The sequence below is a fragment of the Molothrus aeneus genome, chromosome 8 (genome assembly GCF_037042795.1).
Source record: "Molothrus aeneus isolate 106 chromosome 8, BPBGC_Maene_1.0, whole genome shotgun sequence".
Classification (NCBI taxonomy): Eukaryota; Metazoa; Chordata; class Aves; order Passeriformes; family Icteridae; genus Molothrus; species Molothrus aeneus.
In genome coordinates, this window is record NC_089653.1 from 12,205,522 (window position 1) to 12,224,798 (window position 19,277).

The window sequence follows — 19,277 nt, forward strand, 5'->3', positions numbered from 1 at the left end:
GATAGTAGCAGCGATAAGGGAAACTGGGTTGCTATTCTGGATCTTTCTGCCGTAAAAAAGAACAGAAATTGCAAAATTTACTGTCATTTTTACTGTCAGAAGTGTTTATACACAGGTGTGTCACAATTCTTGTTGTGAGGAATTGTTCAAATTACGTTTGGGCAGTGGAGAATGTGACCTCTGTTGTAACTCATTAGGCCTGCAGAGAACTACATGTACATTTAATATCCGGAGCTTGACATGATGGCTCCCAGATGCTCAGAGGAGAAAACCCCTCAGATGATGATTCAAAGAAAGAATGGAACCTTAAAAAATGGTTTTTGTTTGGGATTTATTTTATTTTATTAAGAGTTTAAAGCTGTAATTTATTTCAGTTAATTTAATTACACGTCAGGAAAGTTTGCTCCATGTACCTGTATGTCTCAAGAGGCTCCAACAAGTATACTGGACTTATTCAAGGGGGAAAGGGCTGGAATTCAAATCTATTTTTGCAAATATAATTGGTTGTAGTCTTCTGCTGACAGAAGTAAATGATTCTTTAGTACGTAGGTATTCCAGTAAGTTCAATTATTATTCTTACTTCTGATGCTTAATTGGCTCTCCTTAGGTTACTCACAAAGGGAAAAAAGTTGCTAATTGGATTCTTCTGGGAATATTTCTGTGCATTTTCCCACTCCTATCAGAGTCTATTGCTTGCTTTCATATTCTGTGTACTCCTGTGGTGGGCATATATGTACCACTGGAAGATGATACCTCTCTAATAGGAATAAAATTGGTACAGTAACTCAGAGATCTTATTTTGTAAAACCTGTTACAGGAGGTACCAGCCATTTGCAAAGAAGAAAGTAATATGGGGAAACTGTTGTAATTCTGTATCAGAGGGGAGGAGAGGACTACAATGATGTAGAAAATCACTGAAATAGGTACAGTTGTACCATTTGTTTAGTCTCTAGTCATTTCTTCTATGTCCTCCACTCAGACTGCATTTCTCTCCAGTCTCATTGCTTTTCGTGTACTTGTTCACTTGAGAAAAGGAAAGCTTGAATAGGAAGAACTGCTGGTGCTAGACTTCTTTTGGCAAAAATAAATAAATTAGCAAGTTCAAACTGTTCCTTCTACATGTTTTTGAAGACTCTGGTGTTAGCAGCTGGGTTATTGCTGGTATGATGTCCCTCTGTAAATTCATTTGAAGGCACTAATTAAGAAAAAAAAAATAATTTGTCTGTGTGTCCACCAAAGCAAAGGGAGGGAGATTGCAAATATCAGAATGCATTATTTAAATGAAAAAAAAAACCAAGAAAAGAAGTAGTGACCGATTAAAATATTGTGATCCCTGCTGTGTCTCATTTCCTAAACCCAGGATATTTTGTCTGCTCTAACATCTGTTTTTATTGTTTCTTTTTGCTCAGTACAGAGATACTGTAGCTGCTTTTGATTTCTGGCAAGTATTGGCAGGTATTTTTTAAATTTCACTTTAGTTATTGTTTAAAACAGGCAATGTTTTTTTTTTTTTGGTATCCATTTGAATGAGGAAATACAAACCTCTGATTTTTCTTTCATAATATCTCCATAGCATTTGGTTTTCAATTTTAATGTGATGAAGGAGATCAGCTTCAAAGGATTTCATGGATTTTATGACTTTCTAGTTAGCATGGAAAACAGAATAGTAAAGGTGGTCAGAACTTGAAGTTTGGATATTTACTTTTATTTTATGACAAAGGAGAGACAAAAGCTTCTGCTCATTTTTAAATTAAGAACTAAAATGTGGTGCACTTCCATTCCTATAACTTCTGTTTTTTTTGTTGAAGGTGTTGTTACACAACTACAGTGCATGTATGATGTTTGTATAAGATGGGGAGTTTATCTTGGACTGCCCAAGCTATAAACATCTCAGTAAGAAAAGGGAATTTTGAAACAAGTTTCCTTCCACAGAACTCTGTGCATCTCTCCTTTGCCTCTGTTTTGCCATCTGCTAATTTCTGTTCACTGGACTTGTCCCTGTTTTGCAGCAGAATCCCTCCTTCTGTTTACATCCAGATTTGAGACTACTAAGTGTGAAAAATGGTCACAGTAGTGGAAAGGGGAAAGGAAGGTGCTATCAGGCCATTATCTTGCATGTCAACCTGCCTCTTGTCCTCATGTTTTCAGTCCCACCTAACTTCTGAACATGGATTATCTAAGCAGTTGTTTGAACAGGAGCCTTGCTTTATAGCAGTGAGCTATTGGAGGTGTGGGTCTTATCACTGAAAATGGAGAGCCTGCAATAAATTTTAAGACAGATGGGGAAATGATAGAAATGAACCATAGTTTTTGTTTGCTCTTCACAGTGAGGTTTTACCATTTGCTGCAAGATTTTCTGTTTCAAGAGTGTAATAACAATGTCACTATGGTTTTTGCAAAAGTAATATTTAGTGGATTTGGTGGAACAGAGAAAGTGATTCTAAGAACAATGAACACAAGAAACAATTAATGTTTTTTTACTTTATTTTAAGGAAGTACTCTGTGCCCAATTTTTTTTTCCCCTCTGTGAAGCACTGTGGTACAAACTAAAGCATTCCAGATTTCCATTTGTACTCAATGATCCTTGTGTGGGTCCCTTCCAACCTGAAGTATTCTATGATTCTATAATGGCAATGTAAAGCTTAGTTCATGTTGAGGTGTCTGAGAACTCAGCGCTAATTTATGATTATGAATTTCCATTTTATTTAATCCAAAGTTATACCTGCTAGAGGGCCTTGAAACAGAACAGAACAGCCTATCCCAAACAGAACAGAAGAGATGGCTACCTTTTTTCTCTTCTATAGCTTTTCTGTGTCTTCTGTGTCAGAACTACTAGCAGTTAACTTTGGTTTACTAGACAGGCAGTTGTTTATAAATGTGCACAAATAAAAGTCCTGATATTCTGGTCTCAGGTAGGTGGGATGAGGTAAGGAGTAGTACAAAATAAATGCACTGTCAGTGACACTATATGCCTCGAGTGCTACAGTAGGCAGAGCAAGTTACAGGATTTGTAAAATACAAGAAAAATCTCAGAGATGTATAGTTTACCTCTCAATGCATGTGTGTGCTGTCAATGATACAAAAGACTGGCTGGGTAAAAACTATTTCTTTGATGTTACACAAATGTTTCTTATTAAGAGAGGCCTAAAAGCCTTAAATTTTCTTGAACTGGGTTTACTTGTGCTTCTATTGGTTCTTCAGTATGTGTGAGGAGGTGTTTTTATTGTGACTGTCATCTGTAAAAGGTGTATTTTGCACTTAATTACATCTGTAACTTGATCTAGCTATCTGGCAGTTTAAAGCATGAAAATACAGCAGAACCTAAGCAAAAAAATATCCTATTGATTTGGACCTTTAGAAAATGATATGGATGGACCTTATGAGCTGACATATTAGAAACTTGTTACAGGTCAGATTTCCAAGTCAATATGTTAAAATTCTGAGCATCAAAACAAATAATCTGGTTTGGGTTAGATCAAATTCATTAGTAGGAAGAGAAGTTAATTGGCTTTTCAAGCTGGAATTTCCTTCTTCCATATAAGTGTTGGCTGCTCTTGTTGCTAACTAAAACTTTTTGTACAGATACTCTCTTTACAGCCTTAACGGGGCCTCTCTCTTTCTTTTCTGCTCTTTTTGAGGCAAAAGAATGGTCTATTGCTATGCTCTCCTCATTCTATTTTCTAAGCAGCATGATTTTAGTTTTTAAAGCATTGAAATCCATGCCAAAGACCTGTTGCTGTCTTTTCTTTGTGGCATAGGTAACAGGTAACATGCCTTCCTTTCCATCTTCAGTCATTCTGGACTTTGGTGTTTATGTATTCTCGTAAAGGGATCTATATAACTAGTAGATGTGTGGTTTGAGAGGTTTCTTAACAAGTTTTGCAACGTTTGTCTCTCCCCCCTTTTCTCTGGGGCAGAGAAAGGAAGCACTTGGTTCTGGCCTTTGGAGCTGTGCTGGCCCAGTGGCTGTACCAGGGCACAGCACTCTCTCCCCTGCATGGTGATTTAGACCACATTGCAGGTATGAAAGCCTGCTTTAGAAATGATGGCAAGGCTGGCTCAGGGCTCTTCAGCAGAAGAATAAAAAAATAATCAGGAATGTAAGAAGTTTGAGCATCAATTAGTAAAAAAGAAGAATAATTTTTCCTGAAATGTAATGGAAAACGGTGCTGCAATGCTGTAGCCCCATGTGTTCCTTCAGAAAATAATAGTGCAGCCTGCAAATAACTACCTCAGCGCAGAGCAGTACTGTGCAGTGTTCTGCACTGTGAACGTTCTGTATGAAGTAGCTCCTCCCTGGAGTCCCATTTGGCTCCGTGAGGAGCCCCTGGTGCTGCTGCAGGAGGGGCTGGCGTGAGGGGCCACAGCGGCCGCCATTACCTGTGGCACTGACCGCGGGCCGTGCGCCATGGCCTGGCCTCGGGCGTGAGGGGCACGGGGACCTGCTCAAGATCTTCACACAATAGCTGTGGTCTAAACTTGCTCCCCAGTCCTGAGCACCCTGACACCTGCCACCAAGTTCTCTTTTGCCGCATGGCAATAAGAAATGAGGTATCCTTCTGAAAATTACTCTGAGGGGAGCCGTGGTGGGAATTGTTCTGCTGCGTGGCGATGGAGTCACGTATCCTAGGCCTCTGATGCCTTTTCAAACTTATACAGGCTTACAAGAGGGCTTTTTCTTTTTCTGCTTTACAGTACCTTTACAGGGTGACAGCAAAGCCACTAGTATTTAGATTAGGTGTGTTGAGAGATATAGATAGACCTGGGAAGCCTGAAATGAGGGCAATCAAATGTATTTTGTGACAGAAGACTAAGTTTTATTTGTGACACACATCACTCTGTTCAGAAGCTTGGTAAAAAGCATCATTTGTGTTACAATGTTGTGGCAGGTTAGTTCAGAGGACCATGAAGGAATATAAATACAGAGTTTTATGTCAAGCAAAGTTTAGGAATGGAAGAATATTTTTTATGGTCCTTTATTTTTTGGTTTTTTTATTTGTACAACAGCAAGCAACATGGTTTGTTTCAGATAACAGATGAGTAAATAAAGATAAAAGTCTTATTTTAAAATGGTTATAGAGGAGTAATATATGCAGTACTAAAGTACAAACACCATGTACTTCAGATGTTTAAAATTGCTGATATTTTGTAGTTGATAGCAGCAATACAACCAGGCCTACAGGCTTTCTCTCTGCCTTGTCACTGACAACTGTGATAAGATACCCTCAGCTTTGCTTCCTGAGATTTAATTCAGCGGCTGGGAGTCCTGTTTACCACTTTTGATATCAGTTTCTTGCTTTATAAGGGCAAAAAGAATTAAATGAGTTAGATCTGTCTCTTCTTTCAGGCTGTATTTGAGTTCTCAGAAGGTACTAATATCCCTTCACTGTAATAGATTTCCTTTAGTATCACTAAACTTTCTATACTATGTGACTAATAAAGAATTTTAGAATTAAATCTTACCTAGTGTAGGAATGCAAACATATACTTGCAATGACATTCAGATATGTTGAGGTCTTCTATATTTCACTTTTTTTCTGCTCCTCATTATGTTGTTGCATTATTCTCCTATTGTATTAGAAATCAGCTAATCCTGGGTCAAAGTATCATAAAAATGTTTGATCACATGTTGTATTTTAATGAAAATAATAAATGTAAACTGTTTTGCATTTGCAAAATCTTTCTTGCAAAAGAGATGCTGAATTTAAACTTGGGGTGGATTGGCAAAGCCAGCACTCCAGGCAGGAGGAGAGAATGAGTAGCCAAGCAGGCAGGATTAACATGGTATGCCTGGGAAACACCCACATCTAATTTCTATTACTGCTTGCTTCATTAGGCTCTGAAAGTCTGACTTTGATTTTGTTTTGGTTTTCCACAAACATCAGTACTTAGTTCAGTACTTTAGATTTTCTCTATGTGAAATGGAAAAAATGTGTTAGGAAAAATGAGGAGTAGTACAAGGACAATTGAGCATAGCACAAGACAGCTTTCATTTATCCCAGCAGCTGGACCTAAGTGCACTGGCAGATAATGTATTCTTGAGGAATCCCTAAAAGCAGGTTGAGATTTTATACTTTTCTTAAGGAGAAAAGAAAAAGAGAAAAAGCATTCTTATCTTGGGATGTATCTCAGTAATTTTATATAGCATCTGCACCATGTTTTGTGTTATAATCCTTTCACTTTAATGAGACTGTAATTTAGCATGAAAACAATCTCATATGCTTAAAAGAATTCTATGACTTCCAGTAATGTAAAGCATATGTAATCTAGTGAGAAAATCTGATCATGTTTTGGCAAAGGCTGCAGGGTTACTATTCACTAAGTAACAAAATCTGAGTTTGATGTAAAGTTTCACACAAAGTTAAACACATTTCTGTGGAATAATGGGGAGAATATTCATTCACCTGCAGAATGCCTTTTGCGGTTTTATGTCTTGTACACAGAAAACACGTAATTTGCTCAGTTCCAAGTTTGGTTTGATCTTTTATTTCCAGTAAATAAGAATTCATGACAAATGGGAACATAAGGGTTTTTGAAGCTTGTGACTGGGGGGAAGACACAGCACATTGATTTTACAGGCATATAGCCTGTGATGATTTCTGTTTTCAAGTAAATATTCCTATCCTTATAAAACTAACTGGGGGAGGTAACTATAGATGCTATAGGTTTTTTTTTCTTAAACCTTAATGATCTAGGGCAGTAATGAGTCAGTTGGAAGGGATCAAAATGTGTCCATTTTACAGAAATATCCAGTGTTTACAAGTGAATTAATACTGAGAAATACCTATCTACAGTGCCCCAGCATATAATCTCTTTGGCACTTTGCAACTCAGAAGATAAGTCACTAAGTCAGAATTCTACTGCTGTGGCTGATTACTTCTAAAGCACTAAGCAAGCTTAATTATTTGCATAAATTCAAATCTAACTATTTTTCTAATCTAGAGATTCCAAAGATTTTTTTTTCTGCATTGATGGCATTTAAACTGAGTGTGGCTATACTCTAAAGTCCTTTGTAACTCTGTGGCACTTCAAAATCTCTTTATCATTCCAGGATCAAATTCAGACAGGTCTTGAGTTTCCAGTATATTTGTAAGTTTTCTTGTTTTTATGTTTCAGCTGAGTTTGTGCTTCACAACCATAACCTTGACTTGCTGACAGTGCCACAAATGCAATGAGTAGGACCAGGACTTCATAATCTTTATATAACTTAATTTGATTATTATCTTTATATGGTTGTCTGTAGTTTTTGCTTTACATATCTTCCCTCAGCCTCCTGTAACAGAATGATTTTAGTTCAATGTGTATGTAGCACAGTTATTTCTGTCTGGTATGAAAATTGTGATAAGAAAGATGATATTATTTGCCATTAATTTCATATTTAAGTATTAGAGTCATTAAAACACTAATTTGAACCAAATAGCCCAGAAAGGAGGTGGATAAAATCAGTTGGGGATGTGTTTGATCTGCATGTGAACCCTGGCACTGATTTCCTGGCACTTAGTAGAGCTCAGGTACCATGAATCTTGATTAAACAAACAGGTGAGGTACCTGAAAAGCAGGTTTTGAACAGAACAGGCTCATTCATGTGGATACTGAGGATTGTGCATCTCTCCTGACCTTACAGCTCCCTAGAGTGGCGTTACTCTGACACTGAAAACTTTGCCATGGTTCTACTTAATATCATCTAGTATGTGTATATATGATAGTCTCCTGAACCTTCAGGTTTGTTTGGTTTCTTTTAAGCCCTTTTTCTGAAGTTTTAGGACTGTAAAGTCTGACATTCAAGCCTGGAAAACAAAAACACCAAAAAGCCCCAAGTGTATGTGTGCAGTTTCTTGAAAGGGAGATGCATGTTTTCCCTGTGGTTACCAGGTAACTGTAGCAGAGCAGCACTGAGATGGAGCTAACACACTGCCTCCTGCCAGTTGTGCTGTTTCCAGATCCCAGTTGTTTTATGGCCAGCTATCTTCATGTGGAAGCTGAGAGTGTGGTTATACTTGTTTGACCAGAAGTCATCCCTTAGCTTGGACTGTGTGACACTGTCCTGTATATGAAAGTGGGCAATAGAGTGGAGAAAAAGGTAGTGCTTCAAGCAGTTCCCTTCCTCACTGCCAAAACAGGTAAATACAGGACATCTGGATTAGTCAGGGGAAAGCAGTAAAATATTGCTTTGTAACAGCAAAGTGGTGTTTAGTTTGTAGTTAATTCTCTGTGCATAAAGCCAGTCAGTTCAATGGCTGCAGTTCAAAAGCCTGGCAGGAATTGAGTGCTGGTTTATGTGATTGGTCCTCTCTAATATCTTTCAGGTAAGGCTGCTGATAAGGATAACTCTTTTAATTGCTCATTCTCTGACATCAATATAAATCTGCCATTCAGCTAAGCTAAGGACATAAAGATAGTATGCTTGTCTTCAGCAAGACAAAAGTGTGTGGTATGCCAAACTATGTTCTTCTCTTTCAACCACCTGGAACATATATTAAACATGAATTGCCCAGGAAAGAAAAGGTATAAAAACATAAAAAATTTAAAAGCATAAAATTTTGATCTTGTCTTTTAGGAATGGGGTATACCTGCAAGGTGTCAGGAAGCTTAAGATGTGAAACTGTGAAATAGGTGGCACATTTTGTTTCCTGACAGCAATAAGAAAAGTCAAGTCCTCCCCTCCAAAAAAAAAAAAAAAAAAAATCCAAGCATAGGAAACCCCAAAAATAAACTAAATTAACGTCTGTGGACTTGTCCATGACCTCTTGACTTCTTAAGTAAAAGTAATACTTTTAGAAACTAATAGCAACAAAGAATACCTGAATATGTACTTCAAGATTTTAAATATTAGTGTATTTTTAAAATTTCTATTATCAATATAGTTGTAGAAACCTGATTATACATAAAGTTTTATCCTGTTTTATCCTTTTAACTGATTTAAAATAATCAGTCTGGTTTTCTTTGTATTAGTTTACCTTGAAAGAGTTATACAATAAATGCATAAATAGTGAAATAACGCTGTTAATTAGACCTAGGCTGATATTGTGACTGCGAAAAGGGTAATTTGAGCAGGAAAAATATTTCATTTAAATGTCATAGGAAATGTTTATTTCTAGCCAAATTTCTGGCAACATGCGTTTTTGGTCTTCTAGTTAAAGAAGCCCTCTTGAACTGCTCAGTCAGACATCACTTGAGGCTTATGTTTGATGAAAATTCAAGCTTGCTCCAGACATTAAAATTCTATGTGTTTAGAGTGTAATTGATGCTGAAGTTTTTCAAGCTGGGCTTATACTACAGAGTTGAGGCATTTTGATGAAAGTTCCTGCACTTGTCATACTCAGGCTGAAGTTGTTGAAATGATTTTGTGCAGAAAATTCATGGAAGACCTTTGCAGAAATATAGAATTTTGCAGAAATTATTTTGCAGAATAATGTAGGATTTTGTAGAAATGTGCCAGTCACAATCATTACAGCTCTTTTTAAATCTACAGGAGTAATGCTGTAGAAGGACAGAACTGTGGAAATGTCACCACTGCTGTTGGGTGCATTGAGCTGAGGCCTGCTGACTCCTGGTCGCTTTGGTTAACAAGCCAGAAGTTCCACAGCAACCTTTCTTACTCACAATAAAATGCTCCAGGAGATGGAATGCTGCATTGTGAAAACCAGAAAATATGAAAACCATTTGTCAAAGAACTCTGCAGAAGGTATGATTTTTCTCTTCTGTGGCTGGTTTTGCTCTCCTGAACACAGTATGATACACTGGTAACGCTCTTGCTAATTGCCAGTGAGCAGGAACTTTTCTTAGAAAATGGGAGGAAAGGAGAAACAGCAAAAACCAAGTATGTTTTCTTTACAAATCATGTAATCTGTTGTGAGACAGAAGCTCATCTGAGTCCTTTAGATGGCTGACATAAAATGGTTGCATTTCTAGAAACGCTAGAATTCTTTTTATATTGACTTTCCCCTCTCATTCTTTTTAACCACAATTCTTTCAAATACATTTTCTGTTAAGAGTTGACATTTCTCCTCTGCATGATTTCAGTTCCTGGGAGTTTACCGTGTGATCTCATAGCTGCAGCTGAATAAGCTTTAAAAAGGTTACTTTGCCTTTAACTTAGGATTCTATCTTTCAAAAGTTCCATTAAGTTCTAGTTTAGAAGAAGAAAAACACATGAGGGAGGAGGACTAAGCAAAAGGCTCTATAAAAACACTGTTGGAAGTTCCAGAAGGCAGCTGAGCGAGGTCCCAATTTTTATTGCTAGTGCATAGCACATATTTTTGAAGAAAACAAATAATCAGATATTGTGCATGGGACTCTGTGAGCTGTAGAAAAGATGGCATTCTACCATGCATGGCAGGCTGTGAAGCACAAAGAGCTCTCCAAGGGTGGGGGACTAGACAAATATGCTTGGTGACTGTGAACTGCTGAGGAGGGGGCATGTAACCTGCTAAAGAGATTTAGTTACTTCTTGTGGACAACAGCTGTCTCCTAATTCCTTAACTTTAGGGTCAGGAGGCATTTATGAGATTTGGTAAGATCAATAATGCTTCCTTTTCTCCCTAAACCATTGATAAATGGCAATCCTTTGAAACATTGTGATGAAGAATTTTGTCATTGCTTGCATTGCTAGTAGATATTAAGCAGAGTATTGATGATTGAATTCAGACCGACTGAATCAAAACCAGTGTTTTGGAGAGTTATTTTTAGACTGTGTAATTGCATTAATTGAATTTTCCAAGTGGTTCTGGAGCATTTGTATGTGTAGGAATAGATATCAGTGGCCAAAGTAACTTGGAAGCAGGAGACCTTCTTAAACTAGATAAATATGCTGTGAAATTTTACAGCTTCATTTCTCATAAAAGTAGTCCCTGTTTATCTGCTTGGACATATTGATATTGGTACTGAAATGTTTCCAGAACTGGACCTTCAGCTGAGGAATTTTGTGTTTTCTAATATCAAGTGTTACTCTTTTAATAGACCCTCCTCAAGAAAAGTTCAGCCAATCTGTTCTAATATGTTTCTGGTTTGACTTTACATTTGTGATGCCAGTGTAGATTAAGTGTATGATGCCAGGAAGATTAAGTATTGTCTTGTGAGTGAAGAGAGGTTTTCCTGCTTCCCACCCATCCTTCTCTCTGAAGCATTGTGGGAGGCTACCTATTTCCATTTACATCTCTTGATCACAGAGGCAATCACCAGCTGCAGACACAGTTCACAGAAAACATGAATGACATCCATTTAAGGAATTTATAATTTTTTTTCTTGCTATCAACATTATTCTGTTCTTCAAGTATAGCAACTTATGGTACTTGTTAATGCTCAGTGCCTCACAGAAGGCTTTGTCTTCCATCTTCACAGTTTTTGCAGATGAGCAGAGCAAACCAAAGCCTTGGTTGTAGTTCTTGTCAAAACAACTCTGTATCTCTGCTTTCAGTATATTTTCAAGTTATGTAACATAACAAAACAGTAGAGAAGATAAAAGCATGAATCTGTATTGTGAAGGATAAGACATGGAAGTGGGAGCTAGAGATGGAAATTATTTCTGACTGTGCCATGGCTCTTGTGTAATCCTGGGCAAATCACCTGGCTCTCACATAGAATAGAGACTTAAATTTATAGGTAAATAGTGTTTGAAGCCTAGTAAATAGTCCCATTATGCCTCTGTTTGCCTTTTTGTGAAATGGAAATAAGAGTATTCCTTTTGCCCATCAGATGGTTGGAATACTCTTGTGATAGGCCATATGGAAATGTCTATGTGCAGTCCTTAAAATGAAAAGTACTCCTTTTGGAAATAAAGAACTGCAAAATTAGTCTCTATCTACCTTAAGCTTTATGCCCACTTCTTTCTTTTATTTTTCTTTCTTTCTCTTTTTCTTTTTTTTTTCCTCCTGCCTGGTTTCAGGGGCTCAGTGCTGCAATGAATGGTGCTTTCTAGGGAATGCAGCTGTTCAGTCCTAGAATTAATATGCAAATGCTCTTCTCTTACTGAAGCAGGGGAGGAAGATGGAACATAGCTGTATTTTCTCTAATCAACATACTCCCTTTTTCATTTGGAACTACAACAAAGCTGACTGTCAACTACGCAAATAATGGAATATTTCTTTCTGCAGAAATAAACATTTTCATAAGCATACATTTCTTGAAAGCTTTTACTGACCAACCCAAACAATATTTTAGTTCAATGAAAAAAAATATATTTAGAACTATTCACACACAAATCTCTCATGCTTTTTCAGTAAAATAAATAGAACAAACTAAATGCACTGAAAGAATGCTAATTTCAGCTGCAGAAGGGTAATACAGAACTGCAAAAGTGACTACCACTGGATTTTTTGCAAAATGCAAGTTCACATATTGGAACTATGTGTGCTGTAGAGGACCATTCTGCCCTCAGATTCACAGGTAGGGGGTCTCACAGAAACACCTCAAGTCTGATTTGTATGCCTGATTCCTCACAGGACAAAAACTGTAGAAGTTCTACCCCAGAGGAATAATGAGATTTTACTGTTTTCTCAGCACAAATGCAATTCAACAAGATGTGAGATGGTAAAAAATTGGACTGCTGTCTTTAATTAATCCACATAAATAGAAAACATTTTAGGAATTCTGATATCCAAGGCCACCAAGTCAGCTATGCAGAGGGGATCAGTGATTCCTGAAAGTTTTAGCAGAGTGGAAGAAATGGTGCAATCCTTGTTATGAAGAGGGCTTTTGATATTGCATAGGATGAACTTGGATTGAAAAATATGTATTCTGAAACTAGTGTGTGACAGGTCCTGTGTGCCTTTTCACTGCTGCCTAATTTAGTTTGTTCCCTTTTAGCTCAGCAGATGCATCTTTGCATTTGACTGCAATTTCTTTGGACAGGTTGAGCTAACAGTAAAATAAAACTTGAGCAAGGGACGCAGGACAGAGTTAAAGCTAAAAGCAAGATTCTAAAGTCAAAACCAAGAACATTAAATCAATAAAGCAAGCTATTGGAAAACAATGCAAGGATTGAGGCTGGAACTGCAGGGTGGACTGACCTAAGCCAACTTAATCAATAGCTTGGCTGCTGAGTTGGGAATAAACAGAACTACTTGTAGGTGAAAAAGAAAAATGTGATAATGGAACCTTAACTTCTAAGGTATATCTAAGCCAAGTAACTTCTGCGTTGAAGCAGTGCAATTTGGCAAAGTCTTAAATGGCTGAATGCCTTAGTGAATGTGATCTATGAGCTGTGTCTGGAACTTGTAAAATTGAAGGACAAAAATAGTCCAATTACAGACAAGACACCCCTCAGCTGAAGGGATAGAAACACCTGATATTTCAATCAGGCATGCTGTGTATGGTATGAATCAAATTCTATTAAAGGTAGCAAAAAAGTTTTATTAGTCTTAAAATTCCTAACTTCAATTATGTGCTTTTAGAAGCCTTTTACAAAAACAAAGTCAGATGGTCACATATTAGGTGATTTATTCTTTCTCCTTGTGGAAGTGCTGTGAAAAGAAATAGGTGAGACATAGTGAAGAAAGATAAACAAAATAAATGAAATTGAAGATGCCTTTCTGTAGGATAGTAAGATAAAATCTGAAGTTACTTTCTGAGCTGCCTTTCTGTCGTCATCAGAATCATAATATCCCCACTTTAATTCCCCCCCTAATTCTAACAAAGTCAATTTTTGACTCACTTTTGTGATCTGTAAGCTGCTCTTACAAGATGTGGCACTTGTGACTATTGCTGTCAGGTTTATGTGATATCTGGTTACCTCTAGATCCCTGTTAAGTATGTGCTGGGCAGTTAACTGCAGCTTTGTTGCCAGATTCATTACACTCATTTGTAAATCCATGTGATTGTGGCCTATTTACACTCCAGGTAATTTTGGCACTGGTCACTGAAATAGAGTAAGCACACAAAAATTAATGGTCCTACTATCTCTCACAGAACAGAGAGCTCTAAAAAAAAAACCAAACAAAACCCACACCAACTCTTAAATTTGTGACTCTAAGTAGCATTTCCTTGAGAAGCAGGCCCAACTGTGAGTAGGAAATCTGTCCACACACATGGTAGTCAGAGTTCATTTTCTTTTTTTAGGCACTAAATCAAGCACTACACAAAACTTCAGTTATCTGCAAAACCTTGAGCCAATCACGACCTTTCCCCAAACTCCCACCAGGTAGCCTCAAATGCAATCTCTAATTTATCTTCTGAAATGATAAAACTGCTCCTTTTTCAGTTGGATAGCTTTTATATATTTGATCAACCTGGATACCTAATTTAAATGAAAATTGGTGATAGTGAGTGTGATAAGGCTTTGCCAGGTAAATGTTTCATGATACAGACATGCCACTTGTAATATCATTTAATGTTTAAGATGAAGGCCAGTGAAGTCCTTGGAAAAAATCTTTCTCGGGGTCTTTTCTGTCTTCTTTCACTGCCTTACCTGCTCCCAGACAACCAATACTCTGTGCACCCAGAGCAGCAGTTGGCACCCAAATTACCTGTTAGACACACAATGAATCCAAAACAAATTAGTCTTTTTCTTTTCCTCTTTTTTTTTTAATTTTTTTTTTTTTTTGGTTTTTTGTTTTTGTTGAGGGAAGAAAGGGGATGTGTGTCAAGTACTGGGGGAGAAAGAGGAGCACTAGCACTCAGGAGGACAAGAATGTGTTCAGCCCTTTCCCCTTCTTCACCCTTGTGGGAGTGAAGCTCTTGTGTCTGATACGGAGCACAAGGCTGGGCTGGGACTGATCATTTTTTGTGATACCAAGCCAGACTACTGGTGAGAATGTGGTGCTGCTCTCTGATCTTTTGAAGAAGTTGTCACTGGGATAAATTCTGCATTTTATCAATTTCTGTGAACCTCAATGAAAATAACAATTTTAAACATGATTGTAAAACAGGCTCAGAATGTGGAGGTTTTTTCCTATGGCATGCTAAGCATGCTTCCTCTGTACTTGTTTCCCATTCTTCCAATCCCTTTATTTTCAAACATTTTACTGTTATATGTCAGATGCAATCAAATAGTATTAGACTTGTAGCTGAAGTTTGAAATGATACAGTTTTAGTTGGTATGATTTTTAACCAACTTATCCTATATTTAATTGATGGTTGAGGCCTAGAATGTGGTATGTTTGAGAGGGATTGTCTTTCCTGAAGGCAGGAATCATCTTCCACACTGTTTATTTCTACAGTTTCAAATCCTTCACATGTCAGTGATAGGTTGTTTGTTCACACTTGGAATATCTGAAACAGATGGTAGTGAATAAGTGCCAAATTAATTTTTCCACCAAAACCTTGTATTGAATTTAGAATCTTCATCAATCTCAACAGGGAATGCAATTTGTCTTTGCTAAGTTCTGCTTCCTTAATAAGCTGCCAGCCTTTGTTTCCTGGGTTTTCTGTGAAATAAATAGCAGAATATCAAAATACCATCAGATTCTCATCTTTACCACAGCTTCCTTACCTCCATCCTTTTGTGTTATCTTTCATGTGATGATGGAAATCCTGTATTTATTCACAAGTGAGGAGGTCCAGACAAGCATCCAAACTTATGGATACCTGAACCTCCAAATAAATCTTCATCACTGAAAAGAACTGTCAGAATCTTCTCATCAGGCATCTGCAGTTCCTGACACTAATGGGAGTTTTTTATATCTTTCATTCTAATACCTTGGTGCCTCATACTTTGAGGTGAATTGGTCCTGTCAATGCGTGTGTCATAAGGTGAGGGTTTCTCATCTGTGTTTGCCAGATATAAACTGGAGGGACAGTTTGTCTTGATGTTTTGCAGCCCATGAACTTCTAACTCCAAGCCAACCTTTCATTGCACTGAACATGTTTTCCCAAGCCTTGTTTGTAAATTCAGGATGTCTTCTGTCATTTGTCCTGCCTACTGCTTACAGTGGTTTGTATGGAGTTTTACGCTGAAATGTTCTGGGACAGCTTTTCACATGTGCACATATCTGTGTTTGTGTACATAAATATCTATAAAAATACAATTTTACATGCTTGTATACATTAATTAATAATAGCTGAATGATTTGTTGATTGGGGTTTGTCCCTCTACTTGTTGTATTAGTGGAGTTTCTGTGAAAAGAGGCAGTGAAAGAGAGATTTATAAATCTTATAGAAACTTGTTTTCAACCCAAATACTTTGGCTCAAGCAAATTAAACTCTTGCAGGGGAAACCTAGATGATGTAATTTTTCAGACAGCTTTTCCTGTCCCTGTCAAAGACATGACTCAATTAAAGATGGATCTTGAGACCACATTATACAAGTGTGGGCAAATGGAATTAGAGGCTTTTGAGCAGAGTGAAATAAGTTATTTTACTATAGATTTGTTGTGGACGACATTTCCTGCCCTTTACTTCTCTAGCCATGCAAATTACAGCATGAGAAATATCTTCTAAGCTTTTTTTTATAATGTGACTTTGTTGCACCTGAAATTACATTGCAGAAATCCTATTCTGAACTCTGGTTTCCCAATGGAAAGCTTAGGTCAGGCTAAGTAGCCTGGAGAGATGCATTTGCCTGATTAAATTTGATATATTCTATGTATCTTTCCTTGCTTCTTCCCCTCTCCTGGTACATCTATTCTACAAGCTTTAAGTCAGTAATCAACTTCAGCACCCACACATTAGAGTGATTATTATTTTACAATATATAACATCTTACATTTGGACCTCACTGTTCCCTTTATGTAAACATAAGATGGGAAAAGATTAAATTTGTACCTTGAGTTAAACTGCACCATATATATGTAGGAAGTCAGCTTTAGACTTGTGTTCCTTTGATAAATTAATGCCTGTTAAAATAGAAAAAAATCCTGTCATTGAAGTCACAAAATGTTCAATTATGAATCATCAGAGGCAGTCAAATCTTTCATTTCTGTTTCTCTAGTGAAAAGAACTGTATATTGGAAAAAATCCTCTTATAAAAGAGGCAAAATAACAGTTTGGGAAAAAATCTCAGATGTTCTTTTGGGTATTTTAAAAATTCTTGAGGGTATTTTTGATTGAAAATGAAAATTATAAAATCAGAATTGTCACAGACTAAAAAACATATATCTGAAACCAAAAATAGTCTCTCAAGAAAATCAGATGGAAATTTTTATGGCATGTTTAAGAACTTCTTCTCTTGGAGATCTCATCTGTTTTAAATCAGATATTGTACAAATTTGGTAGTGGATCCAAAACTGTTAAGCTGGTGTAAATGACCTATTTTAGTGTGACATACTCCGATTAATCCCTTTACCATAGAACATCATCTTAAAACTAAACAAGACAAAATATTTTGTTATTTTATAGTGAGTAACATGAACATGAATAATTTCATGGGTAAAACATATACATCTCAATCTTGTACAATTTCAGAGGTGAAATATTTCATAACATAAAATGTTTCATTCAATGAAAAACTGTAAACCAAGCATCTGGAGAGACAAATATTTTACAATAAAATGAGGTCTTTTGTGATGTGTTTCTCAAATTTAATTACAATTTTCCTCAAATTTGACAAATTTGACTTTTAGCTGTGGAGGAATTGTTTTGGGGTTGATTTTCTTATTGTTTTAACATAAGCAAAATAATCTGATCAAGTTATACACTAAGTGCTTTGTATTTTGCCACCTTTTAAACCCTCATTCTATTTTGTGCTGAACAAAATTAAATGTTATTAAAAAGCTCATTGAGGGAATGAGTAGGTTTTAGAATAAAACAGTCCTTTTACATTATCCACTATTCCACAATGTCTCCTTACCTATTAAAAGTAAAATAAAAGTATTAAATTATAGAAAAAAAACCCCAACCTTGTCATCTCTTTCACTTATTTGTCTTCTTAACATGGTCTGCAAGAAAAATCTGTAACTTGCTTAATGAGGTATGCTCTTTCAGTCAGGTGAGAGAAAGTAACGTACAGGGAACCAGCCTAAATAAATCAAAGCCTATCATACAGATGTTCAAAAATGATTAGAAGCCTGAAAATGCAAATAAGCATTGGCTAAATTTTTCTAAGTGCCTAAGTCAGATGCCTAACTCTCTCTAATTTCAGAGGGATTCAGCTGTCTAACCTGCCTAAGTGATTTTGAAAAATAACAAGCTGCCTATTTGCATCACTAGGTGCCTAAACACTTTTGGAAAATTTGTCCCTGAATGTTCATAATTAAGAAAAATGACACATCAAAATATGGAACTTTAGTTTTCAAAGTAGGATCAGAACAGAGTTTCAGAGAAGTCCTAGCTGGTCTTACAAAAGCTTATGAGGGATGACTGTGGGTTCCTAAACTTTTGTAAGCCCCAGTACATGAATAAACCTGCCATCTCAGTCTAGATGCCCCAAATGAATTTTGTAGTTGTCTGATTATGCCTAACTAGGTAAAGAAAAAAAAGGGCCAAGCTAGGTAAAGATAGTAACCAACTGGTACAGTCTCGGTGCAACCCAAGTATTCAACCATTAACATGGGATTGCAGGCAGTACTGATGATGAAACCCTGCACTAATCCTGGCAGTATCCTTTAGTGAAGTGCCTTATTTAACAAAGTGTGTTGCATGTGAACTAGCCATGTATTGCAAAGTAGTGCCTATTGAAGTTTAATTAGTCTAAGTGGCATATCCAGTGGTTCATGTAATTAATTGCAGATTACACATTACAATATCGATGTTTTCAATAGTGGTATGCAAAAACCTGCAGTGAATAGTTAAGCATTCAGTCATCAGCTGGCTAGATACAGGAGGATTACCAAAGTTGAGTGGCAGCCAATATGACAAGTATCCATTCTTTTTCTAATTTCTGTTCAGGAAACTATATCCAGACATGTACAGGTCAAGTAGGAATATAAGTGAAATAAAATTCAATTGTTCAAAGAAATGTAGTTTTGGGGAAAACATTATTTCTATGCCATATTTCTGTCATACCCTGCTCCCCAAAACTCATGTCCATCATAGACAGGAGCACAAATACTTATAAAAATTCTTTGTTTGGACATTTTCCTTTCCTTCATGGTAGGTATCAGATTCTTTTTTATTTTGCATGCTTTTGAATTGCCATTTAAAATAATTTAGTCATTCATGTCTTCTTTCTTGTTCATCATATCATATTTGAGAAAATGGTATTTAATATTTTTTAGTAGGAGATTATCTCAGAAATGTGGAAAAGAAGCTAGTCTAGAATTTGATTTGTTCGAATTTGTGCTTTGTCACAGAATGGCTATTGTACAGGTTTGGGCAAGTTATTCTGTCTTTCACTTCAGTTTTCATCTGTAACGTGGGGATAATGCTGCTTTATCTCACAGGAATATGGTTGTGAATGAACACAT